Source organism: Sinocyclocheilus anshuiensis, unplaced genomic scaffold (assembly GCF_001515605.1).
Source record: "Sinocyclocheilus anshuiensis isolate Anshui unplaced genomic scaffold, SAMN03320099.WGS_v1.1 scaffold235, whole genome shotgun sequence".
NCBI lineage: Eukaryota > Metazoa > Chordata > Actinopteri > Cypriniformes > Cyprinidae > Sinocyclocheilus > Sinocyclocheilus anshuiensis.
This window is the reverse complement of record NW_015552562.1, coordinates 36,126-54,071: the sequence shown is the minus strand read 5'-3', so window position 1 is coordinate 54,071 and position 17,946 is coordinate 36,126. Positions and strand designations below refer to the sequence as shown.

The following is a 17,946-nucleotide window of genomic DNA, read 5'->3' as shown; positions in this document are numbered from 1 at the left end:
AGGCTATTCATTTGGTTTATGACTGTAAGTCATCACGGCGACAATCACGGCTCTTGCTTCCTGATTGCTTCTGATTTGTATATGCTGTTTACACGTTGCTATACATTGACGAATACACTCATGGCAGGAGAGCTAACTTGTTATTCCTGCAATATCATTGGGAAAAAATGATCTGGTTGCAGTAAATAGGAATTAAAAAGTAGAAAATGTTTCTTTTTCACTGGTATTTATCAAAACGTCTCACAACAATGTATTGAGTAATACAAAAAATCTGAAGGGAAATGCAAAACAGACAATAATTTACTGTGTCACGTCATAAACAAATGTATTCTAATGAAGAGGAAAATACGTTCAGTGAGAAAATGACTTATCCTAAAAACGTGTCTTTATAAAAGGCAAAAAAAAAAGAAAAACAAACAAATTTGTCTCTGTGATGTATTAGTTCATACATCGAGCGATGGAAAAATACAACTTATTATCTTATTATCAACTTATTATCTTATTATCTTATCTTGCCATGAATGAGAGACACTGTTTGTCCTCGGCATTACATTTGAATAAGAAATAATATTAATGCACTGTAGTCATGCTGCTCATCCACATACATCACTGCATGCAACATCTGCTTTCTGTCACAGAACAGAGCAGGATCAATTTGTTGTGTGCATGCATAACTAATTTATCACATTGTTCCCCCCCGTAGTTCTCGGCTGCAACGCACGCTCACGAACCGTACACACACTCACACACACAGAGAAAAAAAGAAGGATTGAGAGAATGAGAGTGCGTGCAAGAGAGAGAGAGAGAGGGAGAGGAAAGAGAGGGTGACAGCAAGAAAGAGCAATCGAAGAGAGGAGGGGTTACATTAAAATACTTTTTTGTCTTGATGAATCATGTTTGAAAAATCAAGGCATTTGGTTGCGGAGGCTGCGTGTTGCAAAAATACATTCGTTTAAACAAAAAAGCTTCTGGTTTTGAGACATATGCGTAGTTTCAATGTGCTTTTTGCTTTTAAAAAGCCCATTGATGCATTTATTTGACTTTTTTATGCCATCTGTTTTCCTTTCTTTCGGACCAATGGACCAATTGTAAGCAAAATGCTTTTCTTTCTCAGAGGGAACTCATGAATTTAAAGGGTTCAGAGCGCTGCATTTAACTCCAACTGATAATCACAAGTAAATAGAGGAAGGAACTTATCAAGTGGTCCTTGACTAAATTACAGGAGACAGAAAAATGCTTGAACATAATGATTTTGCAGCATAAAACACCAATAAAAGCATGCATATTAATAATCAGTTTACAATTAACGAGCCATTCGATATAAACATGCTTAATTCAGAATGCTCCCGGGTGATGCCAATTAGCTTGTGTACGGCTCAAAAAAAATACTTAAGTGACCCGTCTTTACATAGGAAGGATGCCGAATTGATTTAAAAAACTTTTTTTTTGTCTATGTGCTGAAGATCTCAATCTTAATGAATAACCTCAGGGATTAGAGGGATTAGACCGGCCTTGATAACAACAAAAGCAGGAGAAATGAATGGCATGTGGCGACTCCATCAACCGCATCAACCGAACCTCAGGACCGGTAGCCCTGTCTGTGTGTGTTTCAAATTTTAATGGAGCCTTTTCTTTGTGGTTTAGGGACAGATGAGAAGAAGTCGGCCGCATATAAAAAAACAGCTGCTTGAAAATATCATCGTGTGGAAATATTTCTCTATATAAGTGAAACAACACGCATTAGAGGAGCAATGAAGGACCGGTCATTATTTGGCGCTCGTAATGTGGCCCAGATGGTCCAACGCTTGATGTTCAAATCACGTTTTGTTGCGTTTTCCAAACCTTGAATGAGCTGTGTACACAATCATTGTTTGAGGAGGAAAATTGAAGGCATGCAGTGTAAACCGTCATCGTCTGATGCAGGAAACGGGGAGATTTGCACTCACGAATCACGAATAGTCTCTGTGGTGTAGGTTTTGCGAATGAAGTAAGCTTAATGATTGCAGCGCGATCGAGACGAGTTTTTTTTTAAATTACCCCCTTATGAATTTTCCCAGTATTTTTTAACCTTAAATGTATCAGCATTAAAATATCTCACACTGTCAAGAAATTTTCTCTTCAGGGTTTTGGTGTAATTTAGGTTAAGCGATGCTCCTCCTCTGACAATTGAAGTGAAGGCTCCATGTAATTAACCTAGAAATAGGATGAAACCCCAACTCAACTCCAGCTTCAATACAACACTGCCATCATCTTATCCAACAATTCAATTTCATCTCGTCCCTATTCCTCCATTGAATAAACACTTTAATGAAATCATAATTAGGCTACAACTCTTTATGGGGTCAACCCTTTTAGTACTGGCTAATATCCCTTGAGTTTTCTGCAACTTTATTTGATTTTGTAGCTCTTTAGTCGGTGCCACTGCCATTTTAACATGTGATATATTCTAACAACGCAACGGCCTACATATATTCATGCAACAATCCGATAATTCACACTGCCTAAGACATCTTAATGCATTGTAACTGCTGCACGGTACTAAGGAGTAACAAGACCTGTAATATAATACAAATTATTTGTTGATTCATTACACATGCATGAGTTGTACATTATAGATGAGAGCATCGTAAAAGATGTTACAGCTAGACTATTGAGTCATCATTCCTGCACCAGTTGAATTACCATGTAAGTACTAGTCTCAAATCTATTTTCCATTCGCCTGCTTTAAATTTTAACGTACTTTGCACATTAGGAATCCAGAAACTGACAGCCAATACCTGCAAGTTATGCAAATTTCCTCTGAGGAGGAAGAACATAGCCTTTTTATATGGTGCGGTGAGAGTTTGTGAATGTTTGGTTTTTTGTGGCTTTCGGGAATTTGTAAATAAGGAGAGAGAGAGAACAGCAGATTTGTCAGGTAATACAATACACACATTCAGAGTTGCAGCGTGTGGCCCCATAACTATCAGTTGCAATGGTTACACAAAGTTGGACTACTGTAAATTAACAAATCATTTTACTGATCAAACGAAAATGCATTTTTAAATATGCTAAGTTACTTTTTTTGCATCTATGCTGTGTACTTTAGCTAATATTATTAATTAAAGTGAATAATAAATAATAAATAACTTGATTTTGCTTGTTATATTTATCTCATGGATTATGCACTTTCCTTTCTTCAAAGGTGAATATGAATCTGCATATATAAATATGTCACGGGAACCTGCTGTTCATTATGTCCAAAAACAATGACTGATCTGACCTCCACCAGCGCTTCTTACCTTCATCTCGGTTATTACCCCCTCCTGAATTCATTAACACCTTTTCAGTGTTTCTTTGCAGGACCAACTGGTTGCAAAACATTGATCGTCATATAAAGTGACTGACATTATTTCCATTCAGTTGCCTACTTTATTAAGAAAGTAAAAGTAGACTTAGTATCATTAATTGTGAACCCTCTGAGACCTACTGAAACTAACTGGAACACATATGCAAAACAATTAAATAATGCCTATTTGCCTATTTTAGTCTAGCATGCCAATGCCACACATCATGGTCACTGCCTACAGACACCATTGCTGACTCTTTTGGATCAAATCTAGCAATCGTACATGTTTATGTACTAGCATTTTTTTTTTTTGTACTTTAAAAAGAGACAATAATAAGACATTTTTGTATGAATGTTGCAGAAATTCTGCATTTTATGAATGGTATTCACATACCAGGTCTCATTTAATAAAACAAAATCACACAAATATTCTAAATATTTTTGACACAGTCTAGAGAAACTTGAGTGACTCCGATGAATGCTCTGAGATGAACGTTCATGAAGGCTCATAAATATACAACCATTCAAATGTTTGGGATCAGTAAGATTGTTATAATGGTTTTGAAAGAAATCTCATGCTCACAAAGGCTGTTTGGTCAAAATACAGTAAAAACAATAATAATGGCAATTGGCAAATAATAACTTAAAATAACAATCTTCTGTTTTACAATGTAATTCATTCCTGTGCTGGCAAAGTTGAAATTATAGCAGCATTCAGTATCACATTTACAAATTTGTGTTTAATATTTTTGTGGAAAACATGATGCATTTTTCAGGAATCTTTGATAGAAAGTTTAAAACAATAGCATTTGTAAATGTCTATACTGTCATTTCTATTCAATATTTGAACTATATAAGTGGAGGGGAATACCACCTGATTGCAACCTACTTTTCAGATCAATCTAAACTCCTTAGGTGACTTTTATTAGAAAATCTGTGGATTACTTTAGCAGAATACTCCAAAGAGAGGGTGAGATTAATAGTGAGCTGCAAGTAGCATTATTCATGATTCTAGCAGCCATGAATTCTATGAGGTTTGGACTACTTATGAAATTGACCCTTACTCTAACTAAAGTTTCCTGCAGAAATTCTGGTTGCCTTTTTTTTTATTTTTTTGAGGAAAACAAAAAACAGAAAGATCTATTAATTGGAACTTTCTAAAAATGTCCATTTCATAAGATTACTATGATTTTTCAGCTAATGAACTAAGAACAGCCATGTGATTACATACCTGTAACCACCCAAAAAAAGAAGGAATAGGATCTTCTACACCGCACAGCTTTTCATGTCCAATTGCTTGCAAATCAAGGCACTGCGACAGCAAAAAGTCACATGCCATGAAGTGCATATTGTTTAAAAAGCCCAAACCCTTTCAGTAAGATTAAACTTTTACAATTATTAGACTCAGGTATGCATTAGACACAATGAAAGCACTCTCACTTGGCCAACCAAAACTAATGGCATTTTTCTCTCCCATGGTCTGTGGCACAAATTCATCTCCACATTAAAACTACGGATGTGAAATTATATAGTTAATTTTCTTTAGTGCTGATGAATGCATTATCAGCTGTAGAATGACCTTTCGAGATATTACCAGAAGCTCGAGGCTTGGCTTTTCTCTGTCATTAGGGCCAAAGGGGTGAGTGACAGGTTCATAAGATGTACACGCACAGCACTAAAGGGATAGCGGTGCCATGCGTGTGACCTCTGAAATGGCTTAGCTTTGCTATCGGATTTTTCACAAGCTAGTTCTCCTCCCACGCTTTGTATAAGATGTGGTTGATAAGCTTTTATTAGAACTTAAAAATAAAGAAAAGTCTATTTTGCAGTTCTGAGATCTTTATAGGTTACTATGTGTCGAGGTTTCCTCCTTACAGAATAACATCCATCTGATTTTAAATCTGATATGTGACGCATACTCCCTAAGGAACGAATGAAATAAGCCACTGCTTTCCAAAGGCTCTAAGTCACAGACATTGAGCTCGGTGCAGCAAGATTTTGAACAATGGTCACAACTGTAGGTATCGCGTATGAGTGCTCTACCAAAGGAGTCCTACTTAAACTGGGTCTTCTGGGACTGCTTGTCTTATTCTTGAAATCACTTTAGCCTCTTTTACGTTTCTTTCGGCTTTTAAAGAACAGTCTCATGTAATGCTCAGAGGGACGCTTCCGATGACATTTAAAATCTTTCACATGAGCCATCGATGTGTACTACTAAATAAATCAGAGCTTCAAACAGATACTCCTCACATTAAACACTGCATTCATTAACATCTCAATTCTTCTAGCCTTTGAACATAAATATAGTGGTTCTTTTAAACTTCCAGAACATTGCCAATACACAAATGATCAAAATATCTTACATAGACTGCCTATATGTTCAGTGTTTCCATATATAGTGATCATTCCATGTTCATAATCTTTTAAAAATGTGTTATCTGAGCAAATAGCATACAAGAGAGAGAAAAAAAAAGAGGCACCAATATGGACCCTTTAGGTACAAATGTGACAAAAAAAGTGTTTTGATACCTTAACTGACAGAAACAGTATATGATAGATGGAGAAATTTAACTGATATCATTTCAATCTCAATGCAAGACATACAGTATTTTTCCAGATTACAGAGTTATTTTTAAATAGCTGTCAATGGAGAATGTTTTTTTTCATACATAGCATTTACACATTTTTGCATGCTTGTACTCTGAAATGTACAACATGGATGCCTTGACAGCATTTAAAATGTAAAGGCTTTAGAAGCAAACACGTCTTTTAAAAAAATCCTTTATATTCTGAATACATCAGTGTAGTTACATTTTACTATTACATATACAAACATTTCTGAGGCCCTAAGACAAAACACTTAACTCAATATTGAAAACCTAATATGCGGAAACCAGTGACAATCGTTAGGTACAATATATTATTATATAGATTTTTGTTTGTTTGTTTAAAGAATAAATCTATTATAAATATCAAATTAGGTAAATGGGTTAAATAAATGTGATGTATTGAAAGGATTCATAAACAACTGTTCATCTCTAAAGTTATTTGCATGTCTAATTATTACATTTTTATGTTGTCGCGATGTTAACAAACAGATTTGTGCTACAGCCATCTTTTTTTAGCCTACCTAATATTTGGCTTCAGATAATTATGCTGTAAAGATACTTTAAAAAAAGCCTGATCTTCGACGGTTGTGTCATATAGACGGTTTGTTCTGTCAAATCAGTCATGCTATGTGCTTCAGTGGACTTAAATATAGTGCAGTCTGTTTGCAGGAATGTTTCTTTTTCACCACGTCCCTATCAGCTGCAGAACACACCGTATTGATTTCATGTCGTGTGACCATAGAAAGAACAGTTGGAAGTGATAGGCTGTGGCTCAGCTTCCCGGTGACACAAGCTGCACTTGGCAGCCGTCAGTCGTTCAGTACAAAGAGCTGATTCTTACAATATACACAATACTGATAAATCAATGGCATATGAGCACTTTTGAACTGGAAAAGACATGTTACACATGCTATTAAATGTTATGTTCATGTTACACAAGCACAAAAATCATATTCTTAATATTTTCTTAATCAGAATTTTTGTTGGCTTCTATAAATAAATACATAAATAAATAAAACAAGAATAATTACCACAAGAAGAAATATAGTGTAAGAATATAGATAATATCTTAAATTAAATATATATTTGAATCCAATTTCTGTACCAGATTTTTTTTGTATGATTATTATTATTAATTTGCAGCAATGCCATAAAACAACCATTTTTGGTTCCCCAAAGAGTATTTCAGTGAACATTTGTATAAAGAACCTTTTTTTTTTTTGTTGTTGTTGTTGAAGTGTGAAGAATACTTCAAAAATCTAAAGAAACATTTTAAGGAAGCTTCGGTGCCTTGGAAAGGTTCCATGGATGTTAAAGGTTCATCCATCTAATGGTTCTTCTTTTAGAAGTATGAACTAAATTACTTACTTTAGTTCATACTTAAGCAGGTAACATTTGGTTAAAAATATAGCTTCTTAGATTTATGCCAAAAAACATGTTCACTGAATATACTTAGTATTTTGAACTAGCTGATTAGGACAGTTACAAGTCCATTTTTTCGATTTTAAATGCAGCGCTCACGACCCACCATCCCCAATTCATGCATTTAATTAATTCTCCCTTTTAGTAATCAGAACAGCAGTCCTAACGGCCATTTGACATATTTCAGGAACGGCATAAATTACTTGATGAATCTGGCTGCCATTCAAACCCTTTTACCGTTCCCCGTGGTCCCCGTTTTGCAATCCGCGCCACATTCCCCCCCCTTCCATTTTAAGAAGCTTCATTTATCCTCAATGTGATCTGATTCAAAAGCTTTTCCGTTGGCCACCATTAGACACAGAGGAATCCGGCTTTGTTTTGGTCAGTCTGCTGAAACGCGGCGGTAATCTCAGTATCCATTCACCCATCATCCGTGTCCGCCCCCATAGCTCCTCATACGAAATGCAGCTGAATAATTGTCTGTCATAGTCACGGAGAAATTACTTTAAGTTGTTTTTGTACTTAGTGTCAGCGCTTTGTGAAAATGATGGAGATCAAACATGGCAGAGCGGGCCTGTTTGTTTCACCATCAAAACATTTGTTTAAAAGAATGCAAATGATTCCCTGTCTGATGAAGCTTTCCTTGAGAGCGGTTTTGTACGGCTATGTTTACAGACAAGCTCCTTAAGTTGTCCCCTCTAGCTGGTGTGGGCAATAATGGAACTGTTCTCAATTTTGTCATCAGAGAATTAAATGGCTTCTTTTTGAAGTGTGTATTTCTGAGAATGAGGAATGGGCTTGTAACTATGTTTTTGGTGCAGAGATTTGCATAAAAGCCCCTCAGTCTGCAAAGTTTTGAGCGGATTGTGGCTGGAGTGGAGTTAGAATGTGAAACAAAATGAAAGCCTCGGGGGAGAAGGTGAGCCTCTGTATGTCTGGGTATGAAAGGAGTAAATCCGACTTGGTTGGTAAACAGAGGCTCTGGGGACTGCTTCGCTTTCGCATGTGCACTACTGAGGAAAAGATGCGGCCCTCTGTGATTCTAATAGAGTAAGCCCATTTAAACCCGCACAACAAAATGCCAATAAACCATGTGCCGACACGTTTGTGTTTTAAAGGAAAAGATGGAAACGAGGAGACGCTCTGTTTAGCGTGAGCGGGACCTGCACGGCACGTCATCAACATGTTCTTATAAACCGTGTCTTTTAAATGAAATCAAAAATCGTCCATATGTTGCCATAGCAATAGACTCCACGAATTAAGAAAAATATAGGAGAAAGCGGGGCTAGTTATCACACTTTCACTCTGCTCAATGCTTCTCAGGGTTTGTTTTTGAAAGTCAATTTCTCTGAAGGCACATACCTTGACTACAAAAATGTTTTGAACTTTTCCACCATTAGTGCCCAGGAAAAAAAGATGCAGTAGCCTACTACACACAATAGCACGGCATGCTGCCACATTATATGGGGCTGTTGCCTGCCATTAAACATCCTATTCGGCTTTTAGCAACTGTAAATATAAATAAAATAATTATGCAATTTAGTAGTTATATCATGAAACACGAATCAACTCATTAAACAGCAAAAGTTTAAAAGGTAACAAAAAATATCAAACTGTTTGGTCAATAAATACTGCAATACGTTTTACAGGCTATTAAATGTGATGACCTGTCTCAATAAAAATGTGAAAACCTGAATGCAGTGTTTTTACAGCATGATCTTAGGTTGGAGGACAGTTCACAAGAATAATTTGTAATTTAACACTCTTTAAAATTAAAAAGAAGCACTTGCATATTTGGACCACCGATCGACCAATATGGTTTTTCGGACAGCAAATGTCGATGCCAATATCTTAGAGAGCATGTTGCTGAATATGTGTGTATCACACCATTTTATTTAGAAAAGAAATAACTAAGATATATAATTAACTAACATATTACTAAATAATTTAGTAAATAAAGAAATAAATAACATGCCTAACAATTGTTGCAATAAAACTCACATTTTACATATTTACTAAAATAGAAATGATTAATTACAAAAATGTATAAATATACACTGTACTTCAACTTAAAAAAATTAGTTTCTGCCTTAAATGTTTACGTATAACCAAATTGGCCGTGCAATTCTGTTCAATTTAAAATATATTAAACTGACTTTAAAAAAAATCGAGTTGAATACTGCATAACTTAAAGTTGAAATTGAAAGTAATGGAAAAATGTATATTGACTTGTGTTATTGGCTATATCATTATGATTTCTACCTTACATAGAAACTTCTCGACTCTGTAATCTTATTATATTATTTTTCACAAATAAAGGAAAAAAAAAACGTGTACTCAGTAATTAGGACTGTGTACACTGTCTGGGAATCATATTTTCTCAAATAAAAACCAGACAGTGCTCATTTTTCCTACAGTACACAGAATTAATATGACACAGACTGGATAGTCTGTAATGTCAGCATCCAAATCGCATGAACAGAGTAAACACACATTTTTAGGGCTACAAATGCACAGTTCAGAAGATCTAAGTTCTTGAGGTTCATAGAATTACATGTTTATTAGCTATTCAAAGACTGTCTCAACTTCTCTCTGTGACAACTAGCTACTCTATAAATCTGAAAGATATAAAATAACATATACCAAATGCTATGTATTCTTATTCTAGAACAGCTCATAGTTCTATTCTATTGCGGCTTCGTATTAACCTCATTCTGTACATTTGTTCTAATTAAGGGTTTGGCCTAATAAAAACAACAACATTAATTTCCATTCTTTCTGTTCCTCTTGTTTTTACTTCATTCTGTCGGCAGATAAGAATTACCCTGCTAATAAGCAAGATAATTAGCTCGTCATTTTCTTCACAGATTAATACATTTTTGATGCTCTTTTGAAGTGATCGAATGCAGCTATATAAGAAACAGGTTTTCTGTATGAGCAATCAGTTATGCAGGGATGACCACTCAACGCCAAAATTGACCAATCAGAAAGTATTCTAATATAAGTTAGAATACTAAGAGAGTTGTCTAATAAGATCTAAGGAAAATTTTATTCAGGTATTATTAGTATATTTGTGAATACACATTAAAACACATCTGTCTATTACAGTGGATGCCATGCATAAAGAGTGTATCTGTTCACTGCATTTCAAAGGGAATTTCCAGTCAAATCTACTGTGACTGAGGCTGTTTATAATTAAATAATGATGCAACTTTCCATGGATATTTGAAATAAACAATACTAACCATAATGAAGACTTGCAAATGATAAATGATAATGTTCATGTTATGTATAATAAAAAATAAGGATATACAGCATAGATACACAATAAGATGTGTGTGTGTGTGTGTGTGTGTGTGTGTGGGGAGATGGACTGCATATGCATGCAGCTTTCAGTTCTCAGATCATAATTCATTGCATAAGCTTATTTTCTAAGTTCACATCAAGTACAACATTTATTTTTTGCATATATAAAAATTGCTATTGGCTTACATTACAACCTTCATGCACGGTGTCCATTGCAATTAACAAATGTATAGCTCTCTCATATGTTCTAATTAAAAATAATAATAATAAAAAAAATATATAAAATATTAGGAATGATTATACCCATTAGTATATGTTTTAAAGGTGCCATTAAAAAGACATCATGCACAGAAGACCAAAAATCCACACCCCATTTGCATTTCTCATCACCTCTCTGTCACTTTTGTTTTGCACATTGGTTGCAGCATTCAAATGATAAAAAAAAGAAAAGAAAATAAAACCCTAAGAACAAAGATGAAGAAGAATGTCTGTAAATGCTGTACATATGTTAGGCTGGGCAGCAGCATGTGGTACTGACAGCTTGAACAGATAAACATGTGACTTGTGGAAAGGCTTCTTAGTCAAGCTTCAATGCAGAATGTTTGGATGTTTCAGGCCCTGCAGTAGGAATGCCAAAATACAGCTAAGACCTGCATGAGTAGAAAACTGGAATAAACCACCCTTATCGTATGCTTGATTTGAGCTGTAAATCTGAACTATTTTGATTGGTTAAACTACATTCGAAGCCATAATAATAAAACAGCCATTATATGCATACCTGTGAACTCAGCATCAGTTGAATTCAATGTCATTTAATTTTGCTTTATGTACTTGTCAGTTTCTATACCACATATTCAAAATTACACATTCGATTACAGTGTATACAAGAAATTGCAACAATTGTTATAGGTTTAGTATTGGCTCGTATACGTTTGATTTCATACATTTTTGCAACTTCAATTTTGTCAAACCTGACATTACTAATGAGTTTAGTATGAGAGATGAAAATCATCAGTGAATGACTTTTTGGTCTGTTCCTCACACTTTTAGGTCTTTACAGTCACAATGAAGTGTCCTTATATGAATCTGCCTTAAGATTCTTCAAAATGTATAATTATGTGTTTCATGGAGAAAAAATGAAGAAAAAAAAAAGTATTTGAGAGAATGTTCCCATTAATGCACAAAACGCTAAATGGAATCTGTAAACAACCTACAACTAGGCTAATGACCTATATTACTTGGTGAAACAATTGTTTATTGTGATCATGATTAATAATAACACTAATAATAAAGTTAATTATTAAAAGTGTATTTAACATTAGTGGCTTGTATCATATTCCTGTTGCCACCGTTTTATAAAACCCTTCTGTCATAAGAAATAATTTTTGTGGCTTATTGCTTTATTATAATATATTTTCTTTATAGCCACATCTGATGAATTACCGCTGTGAACACACATGATTATAATTAATGAGTTACGGAAATAAAAAGATAATCAAGTTTGTTTTATTTCTCTATAATCACTTGATCAACAATGCGAATCGTGCCTATTACCACATCATCAAGTGGCATTAACTTTTAAGATAGGCATTTAAAAGCAAGAGTTTTTATGTTATTTTACATTGCAAGAAAACCTGTAATTTGTCTTCATCAGCCTGTATGGACATAGCCGGTTACACAAAGTCTAGCCTGAGGAGGATCAAATCAACTCTACAATTTTCAGAAATGACAGATCCAATTTTATGTCCGTCCCTGCAGCATTCCCCAACTGTTGCTGTGTTGACCCCTCACCCGTTCTGCGGCGCTCTCTGCGGTACAGCTGCAGTTGTGTAAGATTGTGCTACATGGCCTTAAACCTTCTCTTATGTTTGGCAGTAACATAACTCTAAGAAATAAGAAGTGACAACAGCAAAGCACCCAAATCGCTTGCAAATTGATCGACGGCCATATTAATTATGTGCTTCGATTTGAATATGCTTTTCGTTTTATATAATCTACTGTGGTTCACAGTATGCATCCTAATAATCATTTGACAAGTTCTGTTGGACCAATTTTCACTCTTACCTCTCTGCAACCACCCTATTTTTCTTGAAATACTCCGTTCGTCCATAAAAAGCGACTGCTATGCCTTTATATCTGTCACAGTCACCTCGCTGACCCCGTGCTATTGCCAGTTCATTATGAATTCATCGCAGAACACCCACACAGCTTTGTTCATTATTAGTGAAAGCGCACTGATTCTGTCAGTTCTGTTGGTTTTACCAAACAATGACTCTCAAATTATTAAACCAAACATTATATACATCACTAACTGGCATCTGGGTTTGCTGTTACAGGCGTAGGTTTTTCCACTGTAAATGGAAGTAGTGCATTAGTTACATCTTTTTGTTATTTACCCCAATCCATGTAATCGCTAACAGAAAACAAGAGAGCAAAGAAGAAAGTTTTACTTTTGGGACGGCAGACTTCAGCAGGTGAAATAGTGCCCCAGATTTGATGGTGTGACTATTTCTCACTTCTCCTCCTTAATCTCACGTAGACATCTTTTTTTGTTTTTATCAAATCCTTAGATTATCATTTGATGTGGTGCGATGAAAGCAGCGAGGAAACATATCAGAGATTTGTGCTGAGCAAAATATAGTCTTATAAACAAAACACGACTTTTATAAAGACCAAAATAGAATTGTTGCCCGTCAAACATTCCCAGAAAAAGTCCAACAACAGGACGCATTGTAAGACATGCCATACAGTTGTTATTTGGCACCGATTCACTTTTTTAATAAAGACGTTTACACTGTTGCTTGCATAGCAGATTGCCAAATCCTGTACACGGTATATGGAAAATAGCAGATGAGCAGAGGGCTGTCTCTGCGCACATGTCAGATGAGACATGAGGAAGATCCAGAAAGTACGGAGAAAACGGAGCATGATGGCACTGAAGCAAAAATGCAGCAAGGAAATCTGTCAAGGAATCAAAGTGCTGACAAGTTGAAGGGAAGGATTCAAATGCTGCGAAAAACACACAGTATTTCTCACAAAACAGGGGAGGTGGGAAAGCCAAACGTAATCTAATTCCAAGATATTTTTGAACTTCTGCCCAAGCAAATGTTAAGCACTGTACGTAGGTATCACTGGTCCGACCCGCAGGTCTCAAAGGTCAGAGTCATCCTTTAGTTTTGACTTTTTTTGACTGTTTTAGCATGGCACCCTTGTGCCCGATGTATAGCGGAGAGTTGATTTGCATACTAAGAGAAGCGTGCATTCCCTATCTGCTGATCAGTGGTGTGTAGTGGACTGAAGGAGTTCCCTTTCTACCCAAATGCTGGGTTGAGCCTGTTCGGTCATCTTGTTTGGGATGGTACTTTTCAATGTTTGGTAGTTTTTGTGTTACACAGCCACTGGGTTAGTGGCAGGGTCAATCTCACTGACTGTTGAAACAGCACGGCTGAATGTGTGCATTTATTATTCTTATTTTTTATCTTACTTTTTCCATGCCTATATTTATATATAATTTTCTTGTGTTTGTATTCTTTAATAATTGCACTGTCCATGGAGCGTACCTGACTTACATTTCACTGCTGGTCATATATTCCCTATATAACCATGTATGTGACAAATAAAAAATCTTGAATCTTGAAATTCAGTAAAGGTTTGTGTATGCTGTATCTTATATATAATGTTGTTATTGTGCTGTAAATCATTTTATTTATATATTTATTTTTTATGCCATGCAACAAACTGAGATGATGTCAGTCAGCTAAGTGTGTTCACTGTGGTCATTTTGTGTGATGGAAACACCTGATGACTTAAAATAAAATGCTTTTATTTGTAAAGATACTGAATTGAATTATGATCTAGAAGTATTAACTCATGTATGAGGTAAAAATATGATAGTATTTTTGTAAAAAAAAAAAAATATATTATATATATAATGGTGGGTTAAATAGCCTAACTTGCTGAATAAAGTTAGCCCTCTCCACAAAAAAATAAAAAAATAAAAAAACTACTACTTTTACTACTAACTGCTGCCCAATTATTATTAATAATAGCCACTTTATTTTCCAAGCATTACTCAACTAATCCTTATTAAACACAGGAAATGGAATTATAGCTGCTATTTAATTTGGCTGCTAAACATTGCTTCATTCACAAATCTTTTTGTGTTTCGAGATATAACAAGGCCATTTACAATCAGATGTGATCAAAAGTGATGAAAAAAAAAAACTCTTGAGTTCTTAATTCTGTATTTAGTCTATTCATTTTCACTAGTTTAGTTTAATGCAATTAGTCTGATATATACAGACTGGTTGCAAATAATTCACACTGCGCTTTCGAACCTCAATGAGAATTGGTGTTGCTGTTGGAAAGTTTTACATCAGTAAATATTAGTGGTTTAAACACTGGTTTCGCACTTATATATATATGCAGTATATAGTATACAATTTATCTGAGGATGCACTGCCTCCCTCGCTTCCTTAGAATGAAATGTCCTTGGTGTAGATATATGTACAGCAGTCATGCAATGCATATTTAGAAACCTAAGAGAACATATTTTCCCTCTTTAAAGCATCGTTTCTGTGTGGGAAAATGCCTGTCTATTTTATTTGCCATGTACTGGAAAAAACCTTGCAGTTCACCATAGTAACCCCATTCACTGCGTATGTGTACCTTGTGCTATGAGTATACAACTGAGGTGAGAAAGGTCAAAACAATCCGCTTTTCCACACCCCTTTTCAACAAGTTGACTTAGCTCAAGTAATCGGGTTTTACAATATATGTTCCATCTCAATCCTGCTGAGGATCTCTTAGTTGTCAAGTGCCTCTACGTTATTTTTAGTCCAAAATTACCAGGTAGTCCTCTAGATGCAATCTAAAATTAATTTACTGCCCCTATGCTTTACATAGTGTCCTCCAGACATGTGCATATTTCAGCAGGGCGAAGTCGAAGGTGACTGGTATGATTTTTCGTACCTTGATAAATTTTGCTCATATGGTGCGACATATCTAAAGCACTCACGCAGAGCCTGGCGTGACTTTTATGATCATTTGCTACCCCTGAAGTGATTAATGATATGAGTCATATTAACCTGGCATTGTTTTTTAATTGCACATGCATAAAAGCTCTGTCTTAAATGATTAGTTCAACAAAAATGAAAAATTGGTCATCATTTACTCTCCCTCATGACAAACTTGTATGACTTTCATTCTTCCATGGAATACAAATGGTGAACTTTTGAATAATATCCTGGCCACTGTTTTGCATATAATGAAAGCGAGCTAAAATCTTGATAATCCACCCAAGCTCTTTTAGGTGTAAAATGAAAATGAAAGCCAATTAGATGAAAGAAAGTTAGATGGTCAAAATATTTAAAATGAAAAATAATATACTCACCCTCACGTTGTCGCAGATCTGTATGACTTTCTTCTACGGAACACAGACACACAAGGTATTTAGAAAAAAACCTGTTTGGTTACCAACATTCTTCGAAATATCTTCCTAAAATGACATCATTTGTATTTTTGGGTGAACTGTCCATGTAACAAAGAAAAAAAATAACATTTTGTCTCAAGACAAAATTACTTAAAATGCAACATACACTGCTAAAATTCATTTGCTGCATGCTGTTTCCGTTCCAAACGCACAATCAATTCAATTTTCCTAATCCCAAACCTTTCTTCCCTAGTGTCTCTTGTCGGACACCTTAATATTATTCAGATCTTGCTGCAGATACCTCATAGACAATATGAAAGTCAATGGTATTTTGGGGAGGAAATTATTACAATTAAAATTTAACAGAAAGGAGGGGGAGATAATGATGGATGAAATAAAAGTTATCTTCCCCAATTACTCCAGGCTTCCTTATCAAGGATAATATGACCAGCCAGCTCTCTGGAATGCTGATGAGATTGTGGCACTTTTCTTGGCTCCCCTTGCCTCGTCCTTTTAGTGTTTGACAAACATGTAAACAAAGCTTGTACAGTGGCTGTCAAGAGTCCTGCAAATGCAAGCTTGATTGTTGGTTTAATCAACACAAACTCCAAATCTAAAAATGGCCGCATTATTATTTGTGTTTTGTAGTATATTTCAGCGGCACTACACTGTGTTTCTCGCATGATTGATTGACTCCCGTGTAACATGTAAATGACCTGCAACATTTACTTAAATTTGTATAATTCTTCTCATGGTGTGACATATTTGTTTGAAAACATCATCGCTTCTGAAGGCCTTATGCAAATGTAATCTGTGTTTATCTCAAATGGATAGCAATAGCTCATCCAAAAATGCAACTGGCATTATTTACTCAACCTCGTGTTTTCCAAAACATGTATGTTTTTCCACACAAAGAGTTATTTATAGCAGAATATCCACACTGCTGTTTTCCATATACAACTGAAGTAAATGGTGGCCACTGTGTCAAGCTAAATTTTCAAGTAAATATGTCCAATTAATTTGGGACAGCATCTTAACTATCATGTCTTCAGAAGAGAAGGCACCTCATTACATCAAATAAATAAATATATACTAACGTTCACATAATTATTGACCCATCCTCAAAAAAAAAAAAAGAACTATAGCTTGCATGGCATATGCTAAACACAAATATAACAAAACACTTTCTGGTAATTTACTATTTTGTATATGTTAGTGTTTTGATGCCTTTACCTGCAGTACAAAGTCGTCGACAAGCTTCACAAACAGGTGTTGAACTTTAATAAAATAATTAAAAATAAAAATATTCGCTCACAATCGGTAAGATGCATTTCGAGGTTAGTTTCAGTGGACTGTAGGTACATATCCACTTTAACCAGCGAACTTTTGCTTTAGGTGTTCTAAATTTTGCTACTTTAGTACTGTTTTAGCAAGAAAGCACTCCAAACAACTCGTGAGTGAACCGTGACTGAATCGCGAACCTAACCTGTTTAAGTGATTCATTTATTCAGAACTCATTCATTTATTGACGAAACGACAACGCATTAAACTGCACGCTGGCGTATTCAGAGTTCACTAAAGTGAAAGATTCGTCAGAGTGATTCAAACAGCTCGTGCATTCGTTAATGATTCATTAAAAGATCCGGCACGTGATGAGTCATTTGTTCATGAATCGGACTGTGCAATCTGCGCTGTGTGTTTATTGATTCTTTAAAAAAGAACCGTCTCACGCTCTTCCGGCGGTTGGCGACACTGGGTTGTGACTGAGGCCAAGATGGACGGAAGTGGAGTAGAGTCCGGAAGTGATCTGGATTTGGAGGATGTAGATGGCGGGGGAAATGAAAGAAACA

At 35.4% G+C, this 17,946-nt stretch overlaps 1 protein-coding gene across 1 annotated transcript in view; it reads right to left on the bottom strand.

Moving 5' to 3' along the window:
• The window catches only part of LOC107664771 (protocadherin-11 X-linked-like), a 202,863-nt gene extending 185,403 nt beyond the window's left edge, over positions 1–17,460 (bottom strand). The window contains exons 1-2 of the mRNA XM_016455427.1: positions 17,412–17,460; positions 16,058–16,090 (exon numbers count right to left, since the gene is read on the bottom strand). The gene's annotated coding sequence lies outside the window, so the exon portion shown is untranslated. The remainder of the gene's footprint in view (positions 1–16,057; positions 16,091–17,411) is intronic.
• Between the last annotated feature and the right edge of the window lie 486 nt (positions 17,461–17,946).